General features: G+C 49.5%; 1 pseudogene; it reads left to right on the top strand.

Moving 5' to 3' along the window:
- LOC101323008 (myosin-13-like) overlaps positions 1-23,680 on the top strand; it is a 43,410-nt pseudogene extending 19,730 nt beyond the window's left edge.
- The last annotated feature ends 3,565 nt before the right edge of the window (positions 23,681-27,245 follow it).

The raw sequence follows: 27,245 nt of genomic DNA on the forward strand, positions 1-27,245 counted from the left end.
TAACCTGACTTAGCAATGATGCCAGGACTCTAAACGTAAGTTCCTGTGTAGGCATGAACCTGGGGAAGTGGCTCTCCTGCCTCTCCTCCCCCCCCCCAAACACATGGTCATGCTAGACCCTGGGGACAAAAGGGTGGAGTGAGAGGAGGGTAGGGGAAATGAGACATGAAATTTCCCCAAGGGCTGAATCTTGATTACATATCAGAAGATAAATCTGAAATTGAGCCATTCAGAAAAAGTAGACCCAATATCACTGATGCCTCATTAAGTTGGGCTGTTCCTTTTAGACAAGAAAAAAATGGACTTGTAGAATATTCTGAGAAACTTCAGTTGTTATTACTTTCAGTTACTTCCTCATGAAGAGATAAACAGGGACTCAAGAATTTTTAAAAGGGACACTCATGAAAGAAACCACACTCACCAAGAGGAACATCTCAATCTTGCCAACTATTCAGTTGGATTTCATGTCTGATGTCTAAAGGAAAAGATTCTCCTTGGATACAGAGAGCCTAAATTATACTCCCAGTTAAATGCCACCCATATCCCACCCCACTCCGTTCCCACAGTGATAAAAATCAGTGTCCCCAAATCTGAGTAGTTTGGAGGAATTTTAAGAAGCAGAATACAGAAATGAACAAACCAAAAAACCCTCAGCTCTCCTACGTCAAAAGAAAACCAAACTCTCACTTCAGGGTTTGGAGGAAGTGGTTTAGAAAGGCCACCACTGACAAAACGGTACACTGTTAGTGGAGATGTAAATTTGTGAAGCCACTACAGAAAACAGTATGGAGATTCCTTTAAAAATTAAAAATAGAACTACCATATGATCCAGCAACTCCACTTCTGGGTATATACCCAAAGGAAATGAAATGACTATCCCAAAGAGATACCCCCATGTGCATTGCAGCATTATTTAGAATAGCCAAGACATGGAAATGATCTAAGTGTCCATTGATGGATAAATGGATAAAGAAAAGGTCATATATAATGGAATATTATTCAGCCACAGAAAAGAATGAAATCTTGCCATTGGCAACAATGGACCTTGAGGGCATTATGCTCTGTGAAATAAATCAGACACAGAAAGACAGATCCTGTATAATCTCATGTATATGTGGAATCTTAAAAAACCAAACTCATAGAAACAGAGATCAGATCTGTGGTTGCCAGAGGTGGCGGGTGAGAGGTGGGAGAACTGGGGGAAAGGGGTTAAAAGGTACAAACTTCCAGTTATGACATAAGTAAGTTCTGTGGTTGTAAAGTACAGCATGGTAACTGTAGTTAATTACACTGTGCTGTATATTTGAAAGTTGCTAAGAGAGTAGAGCTTAAAAGCTCTCATCATAAGAAAAAGAAACTGTAAGTGAAGGGATAGATGTTAAGTAGACTTAATGCTGTGATCATTCTGCAATATATACATATATCAAATCATTATGTTGTACACCTTAAACATATACAGTGTTATATGTCAGTTACATCTCAATAAAACTGGTGGGGCAGGTGGGTAGGAAAGGCCACCACTATGTCCTCAGGACTCACCAGACACACCCTCTGTGTCCGTCTCCAGGCGACGCCAGGGTGAGCAAGAAGGGCGGGAAGAAGAAGGGCTCCTCTTTCCAGACTGTGTCCACTGTGTTCAGGGTTTGTTTTTTGGCAACTTCCACATTCGGTTGTATTTCTGCCCAGTGCAATGGCGTTTGCTAAGGTAAATGTGCTTCTTCTGGTTTGTGTCCCAGGAAAATTTAAACAAATTGATGGCCAATTTAAGAAGCACCCGTCCTCACTTTGTGCGATGTCTGATTCCCAAGACTCCTGGTGAGTGAGAATCCCTCAGAGCAGGACTCCCTGAAATGTATGCAAAGTTCTGTGGGTGTGGGTATGGGTGTACATGTGTCTGTGTGCACGTGCGTGTGTGTTTCCCTGGGGACAGGATCATGATAGCCTTTATCACTTCTCAGTCTATGAAATAGGGCTGCCTGATTTAGCAAATTAAAACCACGAGACACCCCATTAAATTCGAATTTCAGATGAGACAGTGAAACATTTCTTAGTATAAATATGACCCATGCAATATTTGGGATATACTTATACTAAAAAAAAAAAGTATTTACTGTTTCTCTGAAATTCAAATTCAACTGGGCAGCCTGGGCATATTTTATCTGGCATTCCTACTATGAAATTATATCCAAAATGTTATGTACATATATAGGTGCATTAAATCCATACCTTTCATAAGATTCTTAAAAACCTTTCTCCCCAAAGTGAAGAGCCACTATATTTGACAAATAATCAGCTTAGGTGTTCTAGAATAAAAACAGCATCAATAACAACTGTTTTCTGAGCCTAATGCAGTCCCATTATTATGTTAGCTCTACTGTTTACAGCAGTTCACTGCAAGAAAAACATAATCATCTCCATTTTATAAATGAGAAAGCTGAGAGTCAGAGACCAGATATATAGACAGAGAACACCATGTGGTACAGCAGACCTTTAACCGTCAACAATCCTGGATGCACAGATATGGCTGAGTTTCAGGGCCATTTGTCACAAAGGAAAGAACAAACCGTCACACAGACTGTGGCTACGAGGCAGCTCTCTCATCAGCCAAGCTGTTGAATCCCAAAGGCTGGGCTTCTGGCATCAAGGTCCTGCTTCAGCAATGTTACAGGAGAGCAGAGGAATTAGATGATCAAAGAAAAGATCCCAGCTCCACCTACTACTGCCCAAGGGACCACAGCTGAGTCCTTCAGCTTTCTGGTCTATAAAAGGAGGATTAAAATGGCATTTTCTTTAGGCATTCGCTTAGTTATTAATTCATTTATTTATTGAGTGAGCGCTTATAAAGTGTTGACTCATTTTGTAAATATTTAACCCGCCTTAGAGGGCTGTTGAGGATTAAATAAGCCAGTACATGTAAAGCATTTGAAACAGGTCCCATCACAGGAACAAAACAATTGTAACTATGTATGTGGACGGACGGAGGTTAACCACACTTATTTTGGTGATCATCTCACAATATATACAAATATCGAATCAATACGTTGTACAGCTGAAACTAGTAAAATGTTAACATGCCAATTACACCTCAATGTTTTTTAAATGCTGGTAGATAGCACTACAACAATAGTTGTAGGTGAATTTAAATAAACTCTGTCAGTTCATGATTAAAGAGGTAGACCAAAATATATGAGTGGGGGCTTCTCTGGTGGCTCAGTGGTTGAGAGTCCGCCTGCCGATGCAGGGGACACGGGTTCATGCCCCGGTCCGGGAAGATCCCACATGCCGCGGAGCGGCTGGGCCCGTGAGCCATGGCCGCTGAGCCTGCGCGTCCGGAGCCTGTGCTCCGCAACGGGAGAGGCCACAACAGTGAGACGCCCGCGTACCGCAGCAAAAAAAAAAAAAAAAAAGATTATGAAGAGGAGGTGACGCAGACCCTCACCTCCCCGCCCTCTTCCTTGGAGCTGACTATGGCTTCCTGCCCTTGTCTGGGGATATTAATTTACTCGGTCACCCCTTTAACCCACATTTACTGAGCTGCAGTTCTGTGCTAGGGCCTCTGCTTGGCACTGGGGATGCAGAAATGAGCCCTGGCCTCCAGGAACCCATAGAGGAGCAGAAAGCAGACACGTGCGTGGCTAGCTTTAATGCCTATGACAAGCGCAATGTCAGTTATATTCGGGGCGGGGGGGACTCGTTGGGGTTGGCGTGAAGGGGTCAGCAAGAAAGAACTTTCTGAAGGAGGCTTTGCATGGCCTGAGAAAAGGTGGCCTGGGGGGAAGGAGACCGACAAGCAGGTCACATGCCTGGGGCGAGGCATGGAGGTCCCCACATGACACGTTAAAGAGCCCAGGTTAAATCTTCTAGTTGATGAGGAGCCATGGAGGAGACGAGTGAGAGGATCAGGTTTATAGCTCAGAGCAGTCACTCTGGGGGACTTCCCTGGTGGTCCAGTGGTTAAGACTCCACGCTTCCACGGCAGGGACCATGGGTTCGATCCCTGGTCGGGGAACTAAGATCCCGTGTGCTGCACGGCACGGCCAAACACTCACACACACACACACACACACACACACACACACACACACACATACACACACTGAGAGGTTGCTCTGGCAGCTACAAGAAGAGCAGGCCTGAGAGCACAAGAGGGGCCAAGACCAGGCTGTAACAGAAGTCCAAATAAAAGATGACAAGGACCTGAATTAGGAAACAGATCATGGGGGAGAGGAGGGGAGGCACTGAAGAAAGGTTGAAGGGCCTTAGGCCTTCAGTAATTCCACAGGAGGAACAGCAGCTCTGATGGCTGGTCCTGTGTGGGAATGTCAGGGAGAGGGGAATTTGATGGAAGCACCTTGTCCCGATTCCCCGACATCCCATACGGCTCTACCGTTGTCATCGCCATAACACGCCACCATTACATATTAATCAAGAATACCTCCCGGGCATCTGTCCCGGCGAAGGGAAAGGAAGCCAGCATGGAAACGAAAAAAATCTCAGAGAAGGGACCAGTTTAATGGAAAGAAAAGCGAGTTTTCAGGTTCACGTGAGTTCGATACGAAGCTGTGGAGGATGAAGATTAGGAAACAGTGTCTGTGTCACTGGGACGTAGGCTACAGTCTAAGTTCGGAAAAAAGATCAGTCCTAGAAAGGCAAGAGTCTGGGAGGTGACCAGTGGGCTGGAGACAGGTCCTAGGTGGACACCAACACTTCAGCAGGAAGCAGGAGCCCATATGGCTAAACACAGCGAAACAGGAAAACTGTTTTATCAGGGAATCAAGGGCAAAAGGATTGGGATTGACATATACACACTACTATATATTATAAAATAGATAATAAGAACCTACTATATAGCATGGGGAACTCTACTCAGTACTCTGTCATGACCTATATGGGAAAAGAATCTAAAAAAGAGTGGATATATGTATATGCATAACTGATTCACTTTGCTATACAGCAGAAACTAACACAACATTGTAAATCAACGATACTCCAATAAAAATTCATAAAAAAAAAAGGTGAGAGTTAACAACTCAAATGTGGGAGAAAGACCCAATAAAACGGGAATGAAAGCAGCTCATCACATGGTAATTGGAGGCCACTGACAACCTTACGCTGAGCATTTTCAGTAGGGTAGTGGGGGTGGAGGCCAGGTGGATGGGAGACCCTCAGTGGCCCTGGACCCTCGCTCACCTCCCAGATTTGCATGTGCTGTTTCCTCCGCTTTTCATTTGCAGAAGGGACTCTGGAGTCCCTAGGATCTGCACAGCTTGGCTGTCCCTCCTTCCCACCTGGATGGGAAAGGTGAAGGTCATGGGGCCTGGGGGGCAGGTGAGCGGAGACTGGGCCTTGCTATGGCCCATTAACCCCAGTCCTAACGATGCACAGGGACTCCATCTTCTGCATCCAGCACAACATCTGATGTTTATGAACGTCAAGCACTGGCCCTGGATGAACCTGTTCTTCAAGATCAAGCCCCTGATGAAGAGTGCAGAGGCCGAGAAGGAGACGGCCACCATGAAGGAAGAATCTGAGAGAGCCAACGAAGAACTGGCCACAGCTGAGGCTCATCGGAAGGAACTGGAGGAGAAAATGGTGTCCCTGCGGCAGGAAAATAATGACCTCCAGCTGCACGTCCAGTCTGTGAGTATCTCCCTGAGACCAGGAGGCCCCACCAGTGTCTATTCAAGAGACAGTAGTGCCACTCAGTGGGCCTACAGAGTATTGCATGACTACCCTGCCAGGGAAGGAGGCCAGCCCTCAGATCACCCTGGAAAACACATCTGCAAAGTGAATTTCTGCTCGCTCTGATTTCTCCCTGTCTTCCACAGCAGAGCAAGATGTATTTTGCTGTGGGCATGAGGGGGATGTGTCTGTCATCAGAATAAAAAGCTGTCAGGAATGCACCAGGTCTTTTTAAAAACTGTAAATAAAAAGACATCACTGGAAGTTCCCTGGTTGCCTAGTGGTTAGGATTCCGGGCTTGCACTGCCGTGGCCTGGGTTCAATCACTGGTCAGGGAACTGCGATCCTGCGAGCCGCACAGCGCGGCAATAAATAAATAAATATTTAAAATTAAATCATTCAATTCAATGTAGAAAGAGTAACTTTCTATACGTGATTTTCAAGAAAATAATTATACTCTAAAAATGCTTTATATATACGTAATTCATAAATTACTGTTCATTTCCTTTACAACAAATATAAAATAAAATTAAAATGCTTTAAAGATATGCATTTTTTATCAAAGAAATAGGGAAAATGAAACCATACAATGAGTAGGTAACACTCTGGCAGCATAATGGTCTCTTTTCACAGAGTTAAGACATTTATCGTTTGCCCTTTTTAATAAACCCCCAACATTTTACTGCTCCCCTTTTCACTTTCCCAGTCAGTACGTGCAGCTGTTAGGAACCCTTTCCCAAGCACTGAGGGCAGAACAAGTTTTGGAATCAGATCTCTTGGTTTACATCCCAGATCCCCCACTTGGGAGCTGTGTGACCTTCGGCAGGTGACATCCTTTTTGTGCCTCAGTTTTCTGTAAAATGGGCACAGCAAGAGTAGCCACCTCGCAGGGTTGTTGGGAAGATCAGGTGAGTTCGTGCTTGTACAATGCCAGCACACAGCACACGTTCAACAAACACAGAGGCTATTTCCGCCAGACTCTTTTCATCCTTTACCTCGAAACGTGTGTCCAGTTCTTACAGTACTCTGGTAGGAGAAGACACAGTCCCATTACGTTTAAGAGCATAATTAGCTAACCCTGGCCACTCCAAGAGATTCAATACAGAGTCTTCTGGGACACGTATGTATTAAGTGATGACAAAATCACTTATTTTTGTCTATTTGGAGTTTTCAGTTCCGTGGCTTGAGGAGGCAGGGCTGAGGAGACACAGGGTGCACTTTTCTGTGGAGACTCTAAAAAGGTAGTCATGGTTGGGAACTAGTAGTTAGCTTGTGAAAGCACAGAGGAGATGAGCTGTTTTTCAACTCCTGGTAGAAGGAAGAGTAAAATGGCTGGGGGTCCAAACGTGGCAAATTTGCAGAGGCTTCCTGAATGCCACGAACGCCTTTGCTTGAGATTAGCTTAGGTGATTTTCTATTCAGTAGATGACATCCTTAGTGGTTAATTAAAAAAAGGACTTGGATGATATATATGTGCGAGTGTGTGCATGGCCATGACTCACTCCTTGACTTGGGTCCGGATAATGGCCTTTTGGAGGGCAAAGCCCTTCCCTTCTAGGGTTGGTCAAGAGGCTGATCCAAAAATAACAATCTGTAAACAACAAGACGCTACTGTAGAGCACAGGGAACTCTATTCAATATCCGGTAATAAACCATAATGGAAAAGAATATGAAAAAGAATATACATGTATAACTGAATCACTTTGCCGTAGAGCAGACACTCACATGACACCGTAAATCAACTATACTCCAATAAATTCAATTTTTTAAAAGACATCACGATCTGGTTCTTTCAGGAAACAGAAAGCCTGATGGATGCCGAGGAACGGTGCGAGGGGCTCATCAAAAGGAAGATTCAGCTGGAGGCCAAAGTGAAGGAGCTACATGAGAGGCTGGAAGAGGAGGGGGGGATGAATTCTGAACTGGTTGCCAAGAAGAGGAACCTGGAAGATAAATGCTCCTCCCTCAAAAGAGACACTGACGACCTGGCTCTGACCCTTACCGAGGTGGAGAAGGAGAAGCACGCCACGGAGAACAAGGTGAGCACGCCCAGCCCCCGCCAGGAGGAGAGGGGCGGGGAAGGAGCCCGTTCACCCAACATTGTCCAGAAGTGAGAGGGGGGCCAGTGGACGGGCAGTTACATTCCAGCGAGTCCGCCTCTGCCCTGTTCTAGACCCCATGGGCTCTTCCCCCGCTCTGGCTGCCTGCCTGGTTACACCACAAACTTCTAGCCCTAACCCTTCCTCCAAAAGCCAAGAGATGCTTCAGGAGAAGCATGTGGCACAGAGGGAGCCGACAAATGTGCCTACAGGGCCAGGCAGATGATGAGGGAAGCAGGTGATGAAGAAGGCAGAAAGTGGACCACACCAGGGATTGGCAGGGAGGTTAGAGGCACAGGGACCCTCGTGCATGCACGAGGTTAGAGGCACAGGGACCCTCGTGCATTACTGGTAGAGTGTAGACTGATGCAGCCTTCGGGAACGCCATCTGGAAATTCTTAGTCGAATGAAGAATCCACACATCCGGACTTCCCTGGTGGCGCAGTGGTTACGAATCCACCTGCTGATGCAGGGGACACGGGTTTGAGCCCTGGTCTGGGAAGATCCCACAGGCCGTGGAGCAACTAAGCCCGTGCGCCACAACTACTGAGCCTGCGCTCTACAGCCCGCGAGCCACAACTACTGTGCCCCTGCGCCTAGAGTCCGTGCTCTGCAACAAAGAGAAGCCACCGCAATGAGAAGCCCGTGCACTGCAACGAAGAGTAGCCCCTGCTCGCCGCAACTAGAGAAAGCCCGTGCACAGCAACGAAGACCCGACGCAGCCGAAAATAAATTAATTAATTAATTAAAAAAAAAAGAATCCTTCAACCCAGTGATTCTGCTCCTGGGTATACAGACCAGGGAATTCTTCTGCCAGGTCCACGAGGGGACATGTATGAGGATGTTCATGGCAGTGTGGCTTGTGGTGGGGGGTGCTGGAGGCAAGATCGGGGTCCACCCTGGAGGGATGGAGAGGTATGGGGCAGAGGACGCACGGCAGGGTATACTACACAGCCATCAGGGCAACAAGATGGATGTAAAAGAGGACAAAGGAAGAAAGAGAAATATACAGCATGGTACCATTTATGTAGACTAAAATCACACGCACACAAAATCACAAACACTTTACAAAAGTAAATGAAAAACACAATCCGTGATTCACACCATAATGGTTGCCAGTGAGACAGAGGCAAGGATGAGGCTGGCCAGGTGTGAGATGACCTGCGTCAGTGTGGGACAGACAACCGGGTGTTGATAGGGAGGTGATAGGGAGGGGTGGGGACTGTGGCGAACTGGAGAGCACTTGCTCTGCCCCCAGGTGGCAGCCAGGGTCCCGCGCCAGCCAGCTGGTGCCCGGTAGCCATGTGAGTCCAGCACTGCCAGAGCTTCCAATTTTCCTTGAGAAACCAGACATCCCAGATTTTATGTGAAATCTCATGTTTTTTCAACTTTTATTCAAAAGTTGTAAACTATTATGCGGCCAGATTCGGCCCATAGGTCAGGAATTACCAACCTCTGAGCTGGCAGAGCGTCATACATGGAGAAAAGTTCAACTTAACGCCTTAAAATCTCTGCGGTTGGTGCCGCTGTCCTGCTTCCTGACACACGGGACTCCGGTTCCGGCTTTTCCTGCATAGCACCTCATGCCTGTCCTTCTTCCCCTTCCTGCCTCATTCTAAACCCCGGGTCAGCTAATAAACAAATCCCCATGGATGTATTGCGATGAATATAGACTGTTGTGTTCCTTCCAGAGGCGGCATATTTGCATTTTTCAGTGTCCTTCCTTGTACCATATAACACCCTCTTTAAAGGAATCAGCCTTTAGGGGAGGGTTTGAGGCTCTGTGATAGGCCAGTGAGGACTGAAAAAACCCAGAGGCTGCCAATTTCAGGATGCAGCCAACACTGTGAGCACCTGCTGCGGAGGCAAAGAAGCAGTAGCCAAAAAACAAAAAAGTCACAGAAAAGGGAAAAAAAAGAATCAACAGCCTTTGCCAGAAGCTTCTGGTTTAATTGTCTGAACTTTCAATTGGTGTTGATACTCTCTTAGGTAAAGAATCTTTCAGAAGAAATGACAGCGCTTGAAGAAAACATTTCCAAACTGACCAAAGAGAAGAAATCTCTGCAGGAAGCCCATCCGCAAACATTGGAGGATCTTCAGGTTGAAGAAGACAAAGCCAGTGGTCTCACCAAAATAAAAGTTAGGCTGGAGCAGCAAGCAGACGACGTGAGGATATTTTATTACTACGCCCTAACATTGATTACTTGTGGAAGCGCAGGCAGGATGGGTCTACAGGACGCAAGGGTTGAGAGTTCCGACTCTAGAGCCAGAATCCCTGAGTTCAGATCTCAGCCCATTCCAAATGAATCTGGAATGCTGAGTGAGCCACTTAACTCATGAAGCCTCAGTCCCCACCTTGTGAAATGGAGATACAATTAGCTCTACCTCGGAGGGTTTGCATGGAAAGCTCTACCTCGGAGGGTATGCGTGGAAAGCTCAGCACGTAGAGGGTGTTCAGTAAAATGTCAGCTGCTAGTGTCATCATCATCACTAGCATCCACTTGAATGTAGGTCTTTGGGTTCCGAAAGCTCCAATCCTGTTCTAATTTTGTTAAAAGTGAGTTCCAGGGCTTTCCTGGTGGCGCAGTGGTTGAGAGTCCGCCTGCCGATGCAGGGGATGCGGGTTCGTGCCCCAGTCCGGGAAGATCCCACATGCCGCGGAGCGGCTGGGCCCGTGAGCCATGGTCGCTGAGCCTGCGCGTCCGGAGCCTGTGCTCCGCAACGGGAGAGGCCACAACAGTGAGAGGCCCGGGTACCGCAAAAAAAAAAAAAAAAAAAAAAGACTATACTGTAAGAAGATCCCATGGTTCCTTTGAGTGTCATCTTCTCAAAAGTTTGTTTACAAACCAGTAAATACTTATCTATTAAAAGCTGATGGTCTAAGATATTGGTGATTAAGCAGCAATGACACATAAAAATAAAGAAAACCTGAAATGACCAATTTTTTAAACTGACCTTTATGTGTTCTGTATTTTTATTCTTATTTTACCTAATGAGAAGCTAAACTGTCAAACGGTTCACTACTGGGCACCAGGGACCCATGTTTCCCATTCATGTTGGCTTTTTCTTTTCTTTTTAAAGAGTAACGTGGAAAGAACGTGCCAGACTGTGGAAGACCAATTTAATGAAGTCAAGGCCAAGGATGACCAACAGACACAGTTAATCCATGATCTGAACGTGCAGAAGGCGAGGCTGCAGACCCAAAATGGTGAGGACGGGCAGGGCCCGGTGGTGGGACCACTGGGCCGTGGGAGAGGGTGGGCCAGACTCTGACGTGGGGCCACATCTGTTTGCCAGGGGAGCTGAGCCACCAAGTGGAAGAGAAGAAGGCTCTGATTTCACAGCTAACCGAAAGCAAGCAGGCCCTCACCCAGCAGCTGGAGGAGCTTAAGAGGCAGCTAGAAAAAGAAACCACGGTAAGGGTGGTTGCCTCTGTTCAGGAAGGCAGAGTCAGGTGGAACCTGAGAAGTCACCAGGCCGGCTGGGGGCACTGCTGCATCATGAAGCGTGATGTTCCTCTTCCTTGTAGTAGAAGGAACCTGTTCTTGGAGGTTACAGGACCTTGGCATTGGATCTCCTTCAGAGCTAGAAAACTCTACCAGGGTGCTCCATTCTCAGAGCTCCTCTGTGCCCCACTGGAGGGGCTGATAAACGCCCCTCCCCAGCCAGGGGCATCCCCTCCCCATCACTGTACTAGCTTGGGCATCTCTGCCTCTGTGCATTCTTTCACTCTGCCCAGCAATTCATCCCAGCCCCTTGAAAGGCCCTCCTCTTTCTCCTTCATCACTCTTTGTGTATCACCAGCTACAACACCCACATTTAAGCCCCCCTCCTCTAAGAGACCACATTTGGAGCACCCTTGGGACATCTGCATAAACATGGACACCATTATCACCTTCTTGACGTCAATATCAAGCTACTTACGTTTATAATTCATGTCTCCCCATTAATCTGTAAACTTCTAAAGGGCAAGAATTATTTTGCCCCGCTGTAACAGTAAACAGTAAGTACAGAACAGTGCACACAGTAGGTGCTTAGTAAATGTTGTCGATGGGTGTTCGAGCACTAGAATAGGAATCTAGAAGTCCGCAAACCTGCATGAGTGTAATTCTGAGGTTACCATGTGCCAGCTGAAACTTACAGGGCAGTCTCTTGGAACTCCACCAAGCTCCATCTGCCCCTTCCAAAAAGGAAGTGCTATATTAGTCTCCCATCTTCCTATTATAGGGTAGGGGTATTTGGTGGACTGGGTGGAGGCAGGGGGAGTGGAGAGAACCAGAACCTGAGAAGGTCCATTACAGGAGCAAGGCTGTCCTCTGGCCAGGATACAGCTAAGCTTTCCTTCCTGGGCAAAGTTTTGTTGTTTATTTGTGTCTTTAAAAGGATAAAAATGTATGAGTTATTGCACCGGGTTGACCAGAAAGTATTTTGTGACCATTATAATGAGAGCTACATTGTCTTCCCGACCAGGTGGGAGTGAGTGATGGAGGCCTCTGGGCACGTCCCCCTCCTGTTTGGGAAGAGGTGGCAGAGCTGTGGAAACGGCATAGCTCATGTCAGAGTTCCCGGGTGGGGACACAGCCCACTGGTGACACCAAAAGATGTTTTTGGGGTTTTCATGATCACAGTACTCCATAACACTGCATTAAGTAGTGAGAAAATTATTCTCTTTCCAATTCTACTTCAGTTCTTCCGATTAAATAAGGAAAGGGTCTCACTTTGGATACCATCTCTCTAACACCGATGTATCTTCCTCACTAAGACGCAGAGAGTAGGCCTCAGACACAGAGGCACAGCAGCGAAGTACTTCATTAGAAGGTGAAAACACCGCCTTACCTCCATTGCATTTATTATAGTTATCTTCTGTTTATGGCAAATGTTAATGGTTTTCCATTTAAATAAATATATTTAAATATAATAAAGGAGTCAACTTTTTAAAAAATGAAGTAAATAAAACAGGAGATATACTGCTACAGCAAAGTTTGTGAAGGCAGCAAGGGAGTGATTCAAGTTGGGAAAGAAACACTGGTTGAAACAAAAATACCTTAACTTGGAAAATGGCCACACGTTTTTGCAATCTGTCACCACTGTGATTCCGCAGGCCAAGAGTGCCCTGGCCCACGCCCTGCAGTCCTCCCGCCACGACTGTGACCTGCTGCGGGAACAGTATGAGGAGGAGCAGGAAGCCAAGGCCGAGATGCAGAGGGCGCTGTCCAAGGCCAACAGCGAGGTGGCCCAGTGGAGGACCAAACACGAGACGGACGCCATCCAGCGCACGGAGCAGCTGGAGGAGGCCAAGTAGGGGCTCCCAGGTTACGGTAGGAGAGTCGACCCTAAGACACAAGGGAAGGGACAGAGGACAGACCTTCTCTTCCTCCCCAGGCCTTTGAGTTTTCTTAAACACGCAGACCTGGTCTCCCTGCCCCTCTCCACCAGTCCATTCTGCCTGGTCCCCTCGGCGCCTCCTAGGTGACTGCTTTGCCCATTTGGGGACTCTTCAGGTGATACGTACTGTCCAATCGTCAAACTCTAGGTCTTCTCAAATTCCAGTCCTTTATAGATGGCTCGATTCCCTTCCGATCTGATAATTACTTCTGAAATGGTCCACCTTTGTCAACAACAACAAACCTGGTTCTCTTAGGAAAAAACTGGCCCAGAGGCTCCAGGAAGCAGAGGAAAACACAGAGGCTGTGAGCTCCGAGTGTGCTTCCCTGGAGAAAACCAAGCAGAGACTCCAGGGAGACGTGGACGACCTGATGCTGGATTTGGAGCAGGCCAACACCGCCTGCGCCTGCCTGGACAAGAAGCGGAGGAACTTCGATGAGGCCCTTCCCCACCGCTTGACGGTAGCCACAATGCAAGAGATGTGTGAGATGCACACCTTCGGGGAGGCCCTCAAGCATCAACTCCCAGTGTGGAGGGTTTGGGGCTTTGTGCTGACTCTTTACTTTTGTGACAGTCCCTCCAAAATGAATTTTATTTTTCGTTAAAGTTAATTCAACTTACTTTGAGATCAACGTATCTTTCAAGAATACAGCAGATCTCTGTAGTGATATCAGAGTTTGGAACCCCTGAGTTTGGGGCTCACCCTGTTTCTTTGGTCCCTAAGGATAGAAGGGTCCAACCTTGTCATTGCTGACGGCCCTTGTTGACATGACTCATCCAAGTCCCTGGCCCTTTCGGCTTCTCACGTGTCCCTCTGTCACCTCCTAGGTCCTCACAGAGTGGAAACAAAAATTGGATGAGAGTCAAGCTGAGTTGGAAGCTGCTCAGAAAGAGTCCGGGTCACTTAGTACTGAAATCTTCAAGATGCGCAATGCCTGCGAGCAGGTGGTGGGTCAGCTAGAGACACTGAGACCGGAGAACAAAATTCTGCAAGGTGAGCTCTCCCCATCACAGGGGTGTGACAGTCCCCAGCTCTCTCCCCATCACAGGTGACAGCCCCCAGCTCTCTCCCCCCAACAGGTGTGTGACAGCCCCCAGCTCTCTCCCCATCACAGGGGTGTGACAGTCCCCAGCTCTCTCCCCATCACAGGTGTGTGACAGTCCCCATCTCTCTCCCCATCACAGGTATGTAACAGTACCCAGCTCTCTCCCCATAACAGGGGTGTGACAGCCCCCAGCTCTCTCCCCATCACAGGGGTGTGACAGTCCCCAGCTCTCTCCCCATCACAGGTGTGTGACAGTCCCCATCTCTCTCCCCATCACAGGTATGTAACAGTACCCAGCTCTCTCCCCATAACAGGGGTGTGACAGCCCCCAGCTCTCTCCCCATCACAGGGGTGTGACAGTCCCCAGCTCTCTCCCAACAGGTGTGTGACAGCCCCCAGCTCTCTCCCCCCAACAGGTGACAGCCCCCAGCTCTCTCCCCCCAACAGGTGTGTGACAGTCTGGCCACCCCTCCCCCATTTGGCCACAGCATCCTCCTTCCTGCTGCCCCACAAAATCCTCACATCTACTCAGTTTACCCTGAGACCCAAACTCCCCCGATGTGAGGCATACTCACAGCCAAGCCTTGCTCTTGAGAACTGAGGGCTCCCTGGGCTGCTAAGCTCCCTGCTCTTCTACAGAACACATCTTCCATGGATTCTGTCTCTACATGGCTTTGTGTCCTTGACCCTGTCACTAGATCCCTTAGGATCTCAGACTGCTGACCTATAAAACTAGACCAGATCCAGTGCCCCCTAAAGCCCCTTCTGTGTCCGAGACCATGATTCGATGTGTTTTCTCCAGTTTTCTCCCCCGGTCCTCTCTGTGCCCATTCTGTGTCCTGTGTGAAGGTTCAGGGTCATACAGGTGTTCTGTTGCTCCTCCCCATGCATCTGCAGGTGAGGCCACACACCTGTGTCTTGTCCACACCTTCCCCGAAAGGTTTCACTGTACTTGTTCTCTCCTACATGAATGTCATGAATGAATCACCAATCCCCAAATTCCCTGGCAAATGCCTGTGCTATCAGACAGAGCCTGTGAAAACAGCCTAAATCAGGCCTGTCCTTTGCAGAAGAGATTTCCGACTTAACCGTGCAGATTGCGGAAATGAGCACGAATCTTCAGCAAGTGGAGAAGACCAAGAAGCAAGTGGAAAGAAAAGTCAGACCTCCAGGCTGCCCTAGAAGAGGTGGAGGCAAGTGTCTGGGATGTGAAGGAGGGCGGGGCACTGAGGAAGGGGACTAGACCACCCCCAGGGGCCCTTCCTGCAGGAGGCACTGGGGCTCCAATGGGAAGAATCCAGCCCCACCCCCGCCCTGGGGGGGGGACAAGCTGCTCTCTGCTGCTTCGTCTCCTGGGTGTCCTCTAGTCCATCATATTTCTCCTACTGAATAAATAAACTTGTTCATTATGTCCTCAACGTCTTCCCCTCAGAAAGCAAGAACTCAATCACCAAACATCCTGAGAGCCAGCTCAGAATGCCTTAGTTTAAACAGAGAGTTATACACAGTCATCTTTGGCTGTTGGGAATTCTGTGTGGTCCAAAGAGTGCAGTATCCTGATGTAATCATCAGTTGTGGCCAGTGAGGAGTTTGGGGCTTTGCACTGTCTCTTTACTTTTGTGACAGTCCCTCCAAAATGAATTTTATTTTTCGTTAAAGTTAATTCAACTTACTTTGAGATCAAAGTACTTACTTTGAGATCTTAAGACGTTCTAGGGAAATCTGCACTATGCAGGGTAACAGGAGAGCAATTCCTCTGTCTTTCTCTGTCTTTTTTGAGAAGAGGTTGGCTCCTGACTTATGGTCACTATTTAAAAAGACACAGTCATCAAAATTTTTACTAATTGAAAACGATGCTCTGTCCTCCTCAAGACATAAGATTGTTAACAACAAAGCTTCAGTTCTAGTTTCATTACTAGTAACAACTTGGAAGCAAACTGTTTGACCTTTTTGAGTACTGTTCTATTTATTTGTAAAATGAGCCTAATAATACCCATTTTATCATAATGGGGATGAAAAACCTCATTCGAGAAGGTGGCTGCCCCCGGCAATCCCAAGCACTCCTTGACTTTTATCAGGGTTCCTTGGAGCACGAAGAGAGCAAGATTTTGCGTGTCCCCTAGAGTTGAACCAGGTGAAATCTGAGCCTGAGATCACTGAGAAGGACGGAGAAATCGAGCAGCTTTAAAGAAGCAGCCAGCGGGCAGCAGAGGCCATGCAGAGCGTGCTGGATGCTGAGATCCGGAGCCGGAATGATGCTCTGAGGCTGAAGAGGAAGATGGAGGGGGACCTCAGTGAGATGGAGATTCAGCTGCGCCACTCCAGCCGCCAGGTGGCAGAGACCCAGAAACACCGTGCTCAGTCCGGAGCCAGCTCAAGGTGAGCGCAGGGCCCCTGGAGGACCTGGCGGGACCTCAGCCTGCCCTGGGCTCGGGTCTCACCCCTGGTTTCTCATGAAGGACTCCAGCTGCATCTGGATGATTCCCTGAGGGGCAATGAGGACCTCAAGGGGCAGCCGGCCATCGTGGAGCGCAGGAATGGCCTCTTGCTGGAGGAGCCGGAGGAGAGCAAGGTGGCCCTGGAGCAGACGGAGCGGACCCGTAGGCTGTCAGAGCAGGGGCTGCTGGAGGCCAGCGACCGCGTGCAGCTCCTTCACTCCCAGGTGTGTCCATCCTCACTCCACCCAGGGTCCACCCTGGAGGCAGGCAGGACCCAGGCTTGATGGAAAGGAGTTCCCACCACTCCTTCCAGGCTAGTGGTCAAGACAAACTTTCATTAGGCCTAGTTCTTGGAATAACTTTGTGTCTAGATGGACAGATTGCTAAGCTTTCTTTTATCTGAAGATAAAAGATCATGGGGAAATCGGAGCAAGGAATGACGAATTATTGCATAAAAGGGCTGGAAAAGGCTTCACAGAGGCAGTAACATATAAGCTGCAAGCTTAGAAAATTAGGATTGTCTTTTGAAATAATTACTTTTAGGAAAGTTGAAGAATTCCTTGTTTCATTTTTTACTTTTTTGGACCATGCCACATGGCATACGGGATCTTAGTTCCCCAACCGGGGATCGAACCCGCACCCTGCGCGGTGGAAACACAAAGCCCTAATCACTGGACCGCCAGGGAATTCCCCCAAAATTCCTTGCTTTAAAAACTATTTTTTGAATTAGCCAAAAAAATAGAAAAATACCAACCATATTGTTAGCATTTTGGGATCTCTTATTCTAGGCTCTTGTTTCTATACATAAATATGATATTTTTTGTAAACGTGATCAATCCTTTTGCAACTTTTTTTCATTTAACAACGTGTTGTGAACATATTTCTATATTTTAGGGGTTTTTTTGTTTTTGTTTTTTGTTTTGCGGTACGCGGGCCTCTCACTGCTGTGGCCTCTCCCGTTGTGGAGCACAGGCTCCGGACGCGCAGGCTCAGCGGCCATGGCTCACGGGCCCAGCTGCTCCGCGGCATGTGGGATCTTCCCGGACCGGGGCACGAACCCGTGTCTCCCGCATCGGCAGGCGGACTCTCAACCACTGCGCCACCAGGGAAGCCCATATTTCTATATTTTAAAATAGTTTTCTACGATACAGTTTTTTAATGGCAGAAAAGCAGTCCATTTTAGTTGTGTATTATGACACTTTTATTTAATCAGTCTTCTACGGTTGGATATTTTTAGACTGTTCCCAATAAAAATTTTTATGATTAGAAGATTGTATGACAAACTTCTTCATAACTAAATTTTCACATATATCCATGATTACTATTTCCTTAATATTCCTGGAAGTATATATTCATGGTCAAAACAGCAAAGACATTTATGATATGTTGTAAACTGGTCTTTAAACAAAGTTGTCCCAATTTTTATTCCCATGGGGAAAATATGTGAGGGTGCTTAGCTATTATTTTTTTAATCTTCACCAATTTTATGGTTGAAAATGCCTCATTTTTAAAATTCTTGTTTCTTTGATTACTAATGAGGTAGAACATTTTGTCGTATTTGTTGGCTACTTGTATTTCTTCTGGTGTGTCTTAGCTATTTTCACTTTTGCCCTTTTTTCTTAATGATTTGTCTTTTTTACATATTAAGGAAGGAAATATTTTTTCAGTAATGCACACTGCAAATGTTTTCTCGTTTGTCATCATCCTAACAACTCTATGTACAATGTTTTGATCATGAGAATTATTTTTCATTTCACAGTTATGTCAACCATTTCCTTGTTCCAGCACGTTTAACTAAATAATCTATCCTTCCTCAAACATTTGAATGTCCACATTTATCATTTACTCAGTTCTTTTCTGTACAATTCTCGGGCCTGTTTTGGGATAGCTGTCCTATCAAAAATGAAAGCGTCTTTTTAATTTTTTTCACCTGTGTGAAAAATAAGAAATGGAACGTTCTCGAGATTGACTTCTTTCCCCACCCAACCCTCTCCCTTCCAATCGTTGTACGTGTCCAAATGTAGCCCGAACCTCTTATCTAATTTTTCTTGTAGAACACGTGCCTGATAAATAGCAAGAAAAAACTGGAAGCTGACATAGCCCAATGCCAGGCAGAGGTGGAGAACTCTATCCAGGAGTCCAAAAATGCAGAGGAGAAGGCCAGGAAGGCCATCACGGATGTGAGCTCCATTCTTTCTTATCAGAGATGCTGTCTGGAGATGAGAAAGGGGCTTCTAAGCCGGGACCTGCAAGTAGGTTTCCTCTCCTCACCCCTGCATTCAGTCAGTGGTGGCTTCCTGGAGAGACGGAAGGAGATGGAGCCTCAGCAGAGGCCAAGCGGGAGGGGAGCCATGCAGAATCAGCGGCGGCTGCGGGAAGGAGGAAAGCATCAGCATGCCTAGTACCAGCCTCACAGCATCCTCCGTGTGCCCGCATAGGAGGGGTGGGTGGCCCACTGATGCTCCTGTGGACTTAACCAGGCGGCCATGATGGCCGAGGAGCTGAAGAAGGGGCAGGACACCAGCGCCCACCTGGGGCGGATGAAGAAGAACCTGGAGCAGACGGTGAAGGACCTGCAGCACCGCCTGGACGAGGCTGAGCAGCTGGCCCTGAAGGGCGGGAAGAAGCAGATCCAGAAGCTGGAGGCGCGGGTAGAGTGGCGGGAGAGGACTCTCACTCCCAGAGGGACACCAGTTCAGCCGCCTCTGGTAGAACCACAGTCCAGAAACTTAGGTGGCGGGGAATTGGGCACTGAGTCGACTGTAGGTTCAGTTTGAGGACCACTTGTGAAACTCCCTGTGAGCCAAATGTCCCCCCTACTTCTCCCTCTCCGGTCCCTACGCCCCAAGACGCACACAAACCCACTTTTGAACGCGTATCCCTCGATACCTACAATATAATGACATTTCAAATGTTCACATTCTGTTTTTATACAGATTCAGATCTACATAAATGGAAGGGGAAACATACCTTACAATCATAAGATTACACATTTTGGTGCAATTTACATTTTGGACCAGGCTCCACTTTGATAAACAATGGCCCATCCTACATAAGATATGCAGTCTCCCTTGCCCTCCCATTCCGGGATCTCATTCCCTTCCCAGATTTCCTGATGTCGAAACACAACTTGCAATTCTGCTGCCTTCCTCAACTCCATCCTAAATGCAGGGTGATTGGCGTTTCCCCCGGGCTAACTCGCCAGCAAAGTGCGATCCACACACAGGACAGTCCTGATTTTTCTTTACCTGGGAGCGTATTTTTTAGTTTTTAGTTTCTTTGCTGGTGGTTCCCTTTGTTTCCTATACCCCTTGCTTTTCCCGTTAGACCCTGGATGGTTTGTTTTATTTGTTTTTCTAAACAGGCTGCATTACCCATTTGCAGTTTGGAGAAGGGCTCGGAGGAAGAGGATGTTAAACTGTCTCTGCTGTCCCCCAGAGAAGGGGCATGAAAGAGGGAAAGAGGATGAAGGGGAGGAGAAGAGAGAGAAACAACTTCTCCCAGCAGGAAAGACCCGAACACATTCTTCATGCCAGCCTCCCAAGGATGTGGTCACCAGCACTTGTACACTTTAAACGTGAAACAATTTTTTGGCTAAAAACTACAAGGCTGCAGACACATGAGTAACAAAAGTAAACACCAGGGAAGTCAGAGCTCCCCCCCAGAATCCTTTAAATGCTTATTTTTAATTATTCCCAGTCCTCTTCTATTAAAACAAACTTGGGCTTGTCCTTCACACGGACCCCTCCCTGGACGGAGGAATTAGATCCCATGCCACCCTCTTTGATACTCTGATTCCTGGGTTGGCCGGGAACCCTCCTCCAACCTCCCCTCTGTCGTGGTGAGGCACCTTGACTGTCCTCCAATCCCCAGCTGCCCAGTTATCTTAGCTCCATGAACCTTACAGAGGCCTAGAGAGAATTCCCAGGGAAGCTGATGGAAGACAGCTTCCCGGGGCCGGTGGGTGGGGTCTTCTCTGGAACAGTGCCCAGAGCTGCCTGTTCCACTGGTAGATTTCAAGGTTGATCCAGTGGGTCTGCAGGCCCAGAGCCGCCCTCTCTGTGGCTACTGGGATGCCCAGGGACTGGCTGCCACCTCCACCACTGGGCTCTCTCTGGATTGAGGAATCGGGCCCCAGGTGGTGACCTGCACTCTCAGTGGCTGTCCTGCCCCCTCACTTCAGGAAACGCAGACACAGCTATGAAATCAACAATACCTGTGTAGTGATTTATCATCAAAAAATACTTCCACAGACTGTCTCATCTGATCCCCACATTCAAGGCAGTTTGGGCAGGAATTATCATCACCATTCTAAATACACGGAAACTCATACTCAGTGATGACGACGGGCTTACTTTGGATGGATCAGCTGGACGGGGGGCTGAAACACACCTTGGACTCTACTTGGCCCAGGTTCTCTCCATGACCCCTGCCACCTTCCTTGATCAGGAAGCCCTCACCGAGCTGCATGGCCCCAGGGGAGGCATCACTTTTTTGCGAAGCCTGGTCCACTAGGCGAGGCGCGTGCACCCGGGGTGCTCCTGCCCAAAGACGGCATCTCGTTGTCACTTGCACAAAGCCACGGCACGGACTAGTGGCGGCCTTGGGAACCACATGTGTTCCCGAGCCCTAGGAGGAGTCATCTGCGCAAAATATAAGTTGAGCATCTTGAGTTTACCCTAAAACAACCGGCACGTGAGTGGGTGAGAAAAGCCTGGGAGGCGTGACCTGACCTCTGTGCTCTCTTCCGGGAGCAGGAGTCACATAGCGGGCTAGAGGCTGCGCAGAAGAGGGGAGCCCAGGCCCTGAAGGGCGCGCACAGATACGAACGGAAGGTCAAGGAAATGACTTACCAGGTAGGCAACGGCTCTCCTGCATCCCCTGGATCTGACCCGGCAGAAGCAGCGGGGGAGGGGGTCTGGGGCCCTGGCACCGACGCTGTGTTGGCAGGCCGAGGAGGGCCGCAAGAACATACTCAGGCTCCAGGACCTGGTGGACAAGCTGCAGGCCAAAGTGAAGGCTTCCAGGAAGCAGGCGGAGGAGGCCGTGAGTAGGGGGTCCCGGGGAGTGGGGGGTGGGGGGCGCCCTGGCCCCGAGCAGGAGTCCGTCCCTGTTTCACAGCGCCCGCGGCAGCTGAGGCCTGAGTTTTCATTTGCAGGCTATAAACACAAGCTCAGGACGCCTGCCCTTTCCCTCCCCGGTCTGCATTATGCAAACCTGCCCCACCTCCCCCTCCCCTGGGCCTCCTGCCTCACTAGTCCTGGCCCCGCCCCTCCATCCCTTCCCTCTGCCTCAGCACACCTGGCTTTAATCCCACCCACACTGGCTGACTCCACCCACCCCCAACTTACTCAGAATTCCCTGCCCTGTGAGCTAACCTTGAACACCTGGCCTTAATTCACATCAGCCCATCTCAGCCCTGGCCCTGGCTTCTACCATCCCTCCCTGGCCTCCCTAGCTCCCACCCTCCAGTTCACCCTTTTTGATCTGCCCTTGAGCAAACAGGTGAAACCAACAGTGAGGAAATAGTTTGGGCTGAAACCAACATTTCCCAAATATCTTCTGGGGCCACTAGGTCTGGAGGATGTTAATAGCAGGAAGTTGGGGCAGCAGGTGGGGGGAGGGGGAAGTATTTTACAGAAAAGAAATCGTTTGGGAAACTCTGGGTTACACAAAGTTGGACGATGGGTGGCTTTACTTCCAGGATTTCTCAGATTTTGCAGGTAATACGGGATGGACTCCAGAGTGGAAAAGGCGTTCTAGATTGTAGCATCTCCCACCCTTTAGTGGACCTTGGCATCTTTGTATTGGAGGCAGAGCCTCCCACAGGACTAGTGTCCTGAGGAACAAAACCTGGGGGAGTCTGGCCTAGATAAATGACGGAGGGTGTGGCTTCTCCCCTGTCCTTTTTACTCCCCGCCCAAGAGCCTGATGCTTCTGTCCTGACCTCTGGGAAGCAGATCTGAACTGGTTAAGGTGGGCGAGGATCAGTACAGTCGCAGCAGGACTGGCCAGGCTGGAGGGGCCCCGGGAGGCCACCTTCATCAGAAACGCTTGGATGGCTCTCAGACCCGTACAATGCCCGGGCTGCAGGCAGACAGTGCGGGGAGCAGGCCCAGGCGGGGTTGGGGGGGGGGGGGGCTGGCCCTTTGGTGTCTGACAGCTCCACATGCCTTGGGACACTTGGATTTCCTCCCAAGAGCTCCGGGGTTGGGGGGATGGCAGAGAGGCGGGGTGCAGGGGAATATGCAGGCATCCTGGGGGCAGCAGACCCGCAAGGTAACCAGGCAGTGCACACAGGCGCCACGGGCATCGTCTTCACCGCTGCAGAGTTCAGCTTTCCCTCCTCTGCCGCCAGGGAAGTGGGGGCCCAAGCTCTCCTGGTTCCGCAGCTCCCCAGAGGCCACCAGGGACCGGGGGCCTCAGCACCAGAGTGAGGGACTTCCTCAGCCTCCTGCCCGCTCCACCTTCCGTTCAGGAGGAGCAGGCCAACACACAGCTGTCCAGGTGCCGGAGGGTCCAGCGCAGGCTGGAGGAGGCCGAGGAACGGGCGGACATCGCCAAGTCCCAGGTCAACAAGCTGCGGGCCCAGAGCCACGACATGGGGGCCCAGGGGAGAGCAGACTTCCTCCCCAGACGTCCTAGGACCCAGGACCAGGCAGCACCCAGCAGAGTTTGGAGGGTGCCTGTCAGTGCGCCTTCCCCGCTGCCGGTCGTGCAGCCACAAAAGTCACTGCTTTAGCCTGGACCCCGTGGTTCCAGGCTCACAGGAGCAGTGCGGGACCAGGGGCCAGACCACCCTATCATCCCCGCCCCTCCCTGTTGCAAGAGGCGCTGCCCAAGAAGCCTCTGCTTTGGGGGGGATTCACCCCAACTCTGGGAGCTCGACTGGTTTGTTTTTACAACGCGCGAAGGGAGATAAAGCCTCGCCTGAGTATTTTCCTGAGGCTCCAGCATCTCAGCTGCCCCCACTTGAAGACAGTGCCCAGCCTCACCTTTGGTTTGACTCATTTCCTGTGTACAATTCTTTTTCTCCCCCAGAAGATGGAAGAATGAGCCCTTCCCCCCCGTTGCCATGGGACACCTCGGGAAAACGGAGAGAAGGTGTTGTGAGAAATAAATTCTCCGGACTACTCGGGTCCCTGGCTCTGCTGTGTTTATCATCACGGTCCATTCCTCCTCTGTGGGGTGGTTTTCAGATTCTTGCCAGGTCTATTTATAAACTGTAAAGAAAGTAAGGAACGTGAAAGCAGACCCTCCTGGCCCTGAGAAGGAAAGGTGGAAATCCAACCATCTGGAGATATATCACCAGCTCCCCAGCAGTTAAAAATAAAAACCCTTTCAGATAAGCACACCCCTTTTCCTGCCTAGGAACTCATAATTCTTTCCAATTCAGTTCCCCTAAATTTACAGACAGGGAAACTGGACCCAGATAGACTAAGCACTCTGACTGTAGTTGTCCAGGGTGGTGGGAGACTAGACCCCAAGATCCCAGGCCCCCCAAGCAGGGCTCTTTCCACCAAGCAGCTCTGCTTTTCCATCCCATCCCCCCCAGCAGCCGTGTCTCCACTCCTCTCAGACCACCCACAGCTCCCAGAACATCTTTGGAGGCAGTAGGCGCTCCTGAACCTGGGATGCATTCCTGGGAGGACAGATGCTTCGGGAAGGACTGCCTAGGGGCTGGCCTGTCCGGCAAGCCCTGCCCCTCCTTCGGGTCCCTCCTCTCCACGCACATGGACCCTCCCCCTGGTGCTTGAGCCGAGGGTGAGGGGCGCAGCTAGTCTCAGGGTCGCTCCCAGATCCCAGCCAGATCTTGCTGAGTGTCATTACGTTGGTTTGCTTACCCTGAAGGGTCATAAAGCAGCAGGACAAACAAGGACAGGATCAGAAGCCGAGACAAAATCTGAGCCTCAGCCTGACCCCTTCGTAGCAGCAGCTGTGTGGCCTGGGTTGGCCGCATACATTCTCTGAACCTGAGTTGCCTCAACAGTCAGACTGACCCGTGTGGTCAGGGGCATGGACTTTGGGTTCCAGCAAACCGGGATGGAATCCCAATATTATCACATACCAACTGTGTGGCCTCGGGCAACTTAAGACTAACGGTCTGAGCCTCGATTTCCTTATTCTGTAAGGCAGAGATACCAATAAAAATCTCAGCTTTCCCGGGACAGATGGGGGGTTGGGGTGTTGGCAAGGCGTGCAGGGCTCCTGGCTTACTATGTACCAGGCACTGAGAGGCACTCTCCTCTAACATCTGAGATCGTCCCTTCTCTCTGGCCTTCTAGGTCCTCCTTTCCATCTCATCACCAGCCCACCCCTTGTGCCTTTGACACAGTGGGGCTGGAAGTCAACGATGGGTGGCACCAGTAGTGGTGGCAGGAAATGATTCTGAGGTCGGGTGATCTCAGATGTCTGACATCGCCACCACCATCATCACTATCATCCCCATTCTCATCATCACCATCATCATGGCTAAACTTGAGGACTGAAAGAGTCATTAAAAATGATCTCTTCGGGGGCTTCCCTGGTGGCGCAGTGGTTGGGAGTCCACTTGCCGATGCAGGGGACACGGGTTCGTGCCCCGGTCCGGGAAGATCCCACATGTCGTGGAGCAACTAGGCCCGTGAGCCATGGCCGGCTGGGCCTGCGCGTCCGGAGACTGTGCTCCGCAACGGGAGAGGCTGCGACAGTGGGAGGCCTGAGTACCGCGATGAAGAGTGGCCCCCGCTCGCCGCAACTAGAGAAAGCCCACGCACAGAAACGAAGACCCAACACAGCCAAAAATAAAATAAATAAATAAATAAATAATTTTAAAAAGCTAAAAAAAAATGATCTCTTCAATCTCCTCAGTTTTACAGGCAAGGAAACCAAGGCTGTTCTCAAAGTCCCCAGATACCAGATCCTAATCCTACATTTCTGCCACCCTACTGCATCACCCTCCCAATAAAAGTAATACAATTTCAAATACACGAACAATTTTGTATGATGCTGAGTATTTATGGGACCGTTTTCCTCTTTTCCATCCTGGCCTCCCAACAAGCCCATCAGGAGGTCAGGCAGATATTAATACCTTCACTTTCTGACAGGGCTGCAGACGGACTGTGGCTTTTCCAATGCTGAGGAGGAACTGACATGGCAGCTCTTCAGACTCACCGTGCAGCACGGAGTCTCACACAGTGGCCTTTCCCTCTGTGTGGGCGTGGGCTTTCGTGGTGAGAGCCCTGGGGCCAACCTGCCGGGGTCCCAGTCTTGCCCTGCCATTCACAGCTGTGTGATTGGGAACAAGTTACTCCATGACTTTAAGCCTCAGCATCCTCACGTATAAAACGGGATGTAACAATGTAGAGGGTTATACTGAGAAGTAAGAATATGCAAGGAACGCCCTTGGTCTGGAGCCAGACACACAGTTTGTACCCTGGTAGCCTGGCATCATGGTGGGCAGAGGTAACACATGGTCTAAGGGCACAGGTGGAGTGTAAGACAGGGGCCCAGATGGGCTGGGGCTTTCACTGTGTCTCTAAGGAGCTTCCTCTGGTTTGAGGGGCTAACACACCATGCATTTGAGGGTCATCAAAAAAATCTCCTGTGGAATCACTCCTGACACCCCAACAAAAGCAGATCTGGATTCCATCTGCTCAAACACTCCCCAGGTCACCTGGAGCTGCCTAGCATCTCTGCACTTACCTGGTCCCCCACCTCCCCACCCTGGGCCCTCAGATCTCCAGCACATCATACTTTCCAGAAGGCCTTGGGCAAGTAAGGGAATGTCTCTGAGCCTCAACATGGGGTAGGAAGTCCTGGAACTTCCTACCTCAGGATGAAGTTGTTGAAAGATTCCTGCGTGGTGCTGCCCAAGAGATTTCCCCAGAAACGCAGTACTGTGCAAATTGGAGATGTTTTACTAACAAGAATGATAATAATAATGAGATCGTTGTTGTTGATGTTATTATTATCATTCAGCAGTGAAACCTAGCCACCAAACCTGGGCTTCGAGTTCTGGGGCCTGGGAGAACAGAACCTACCCTGACCCACAGGCCTCTTCAAAACAGAGCTTTGCTGCCACCTCCTGGCTATGGAAAGACATGCTTTTCATTTTGCAAATGACCTAGAGATTGCACCCCTGAAGTCTTGACATTAGACGTTCAGAGTCAGAGGTGTCCTTGGGAATCAGGATCATGCCATCCAGGCCCCTGGTTTTGCAGATGAGAAAATTCAGATTCGTGATAGGATCTGGTAACCCCACAGGATGAAGTGTCAGAGCCAGACGCCCAGGTCTCGGGGCTCCCAGACGAGGGCCCCCTCAACTGAATGTCCGTAGAAGAGGACCCTGCAGAATCTGAGATGGAGGCCTAGGACCGGACAGGCAGCGAGCGGGCCCCAGCGATGGCCCTGGCAGCAGAGGGTGGGACCATGGCCAAGGGTCTTCTCCCAGACCTCACTGCCCTCATCCCAGGAACCGCCAGACTGCAAGAGAAGTGTTGGCCCCAGAGTAGAAGGCAGTGGACCTCCACAAACAGCCCCCTGCCCCTAGCAGGGGTGGGTGATCAGACCCCGGGTTTCTCTGGGATGAAGGTGGCCCATGGAGTTTCCAAAAT

Source organism: Tursiops truncatus, chromosome 20 (assembly GCF_011762595.2).
Source record: "Tursiops truncatus isolate mTurTru1 chromosome 20, mTurTru1.mat.Y, whole genome shotgun sequence".
NCBI lineage: Eukaryota > Metazoa > Chordata > Mammalia > Artiodactyla > Delphinidae > Tursiops > Tursiops truncatus.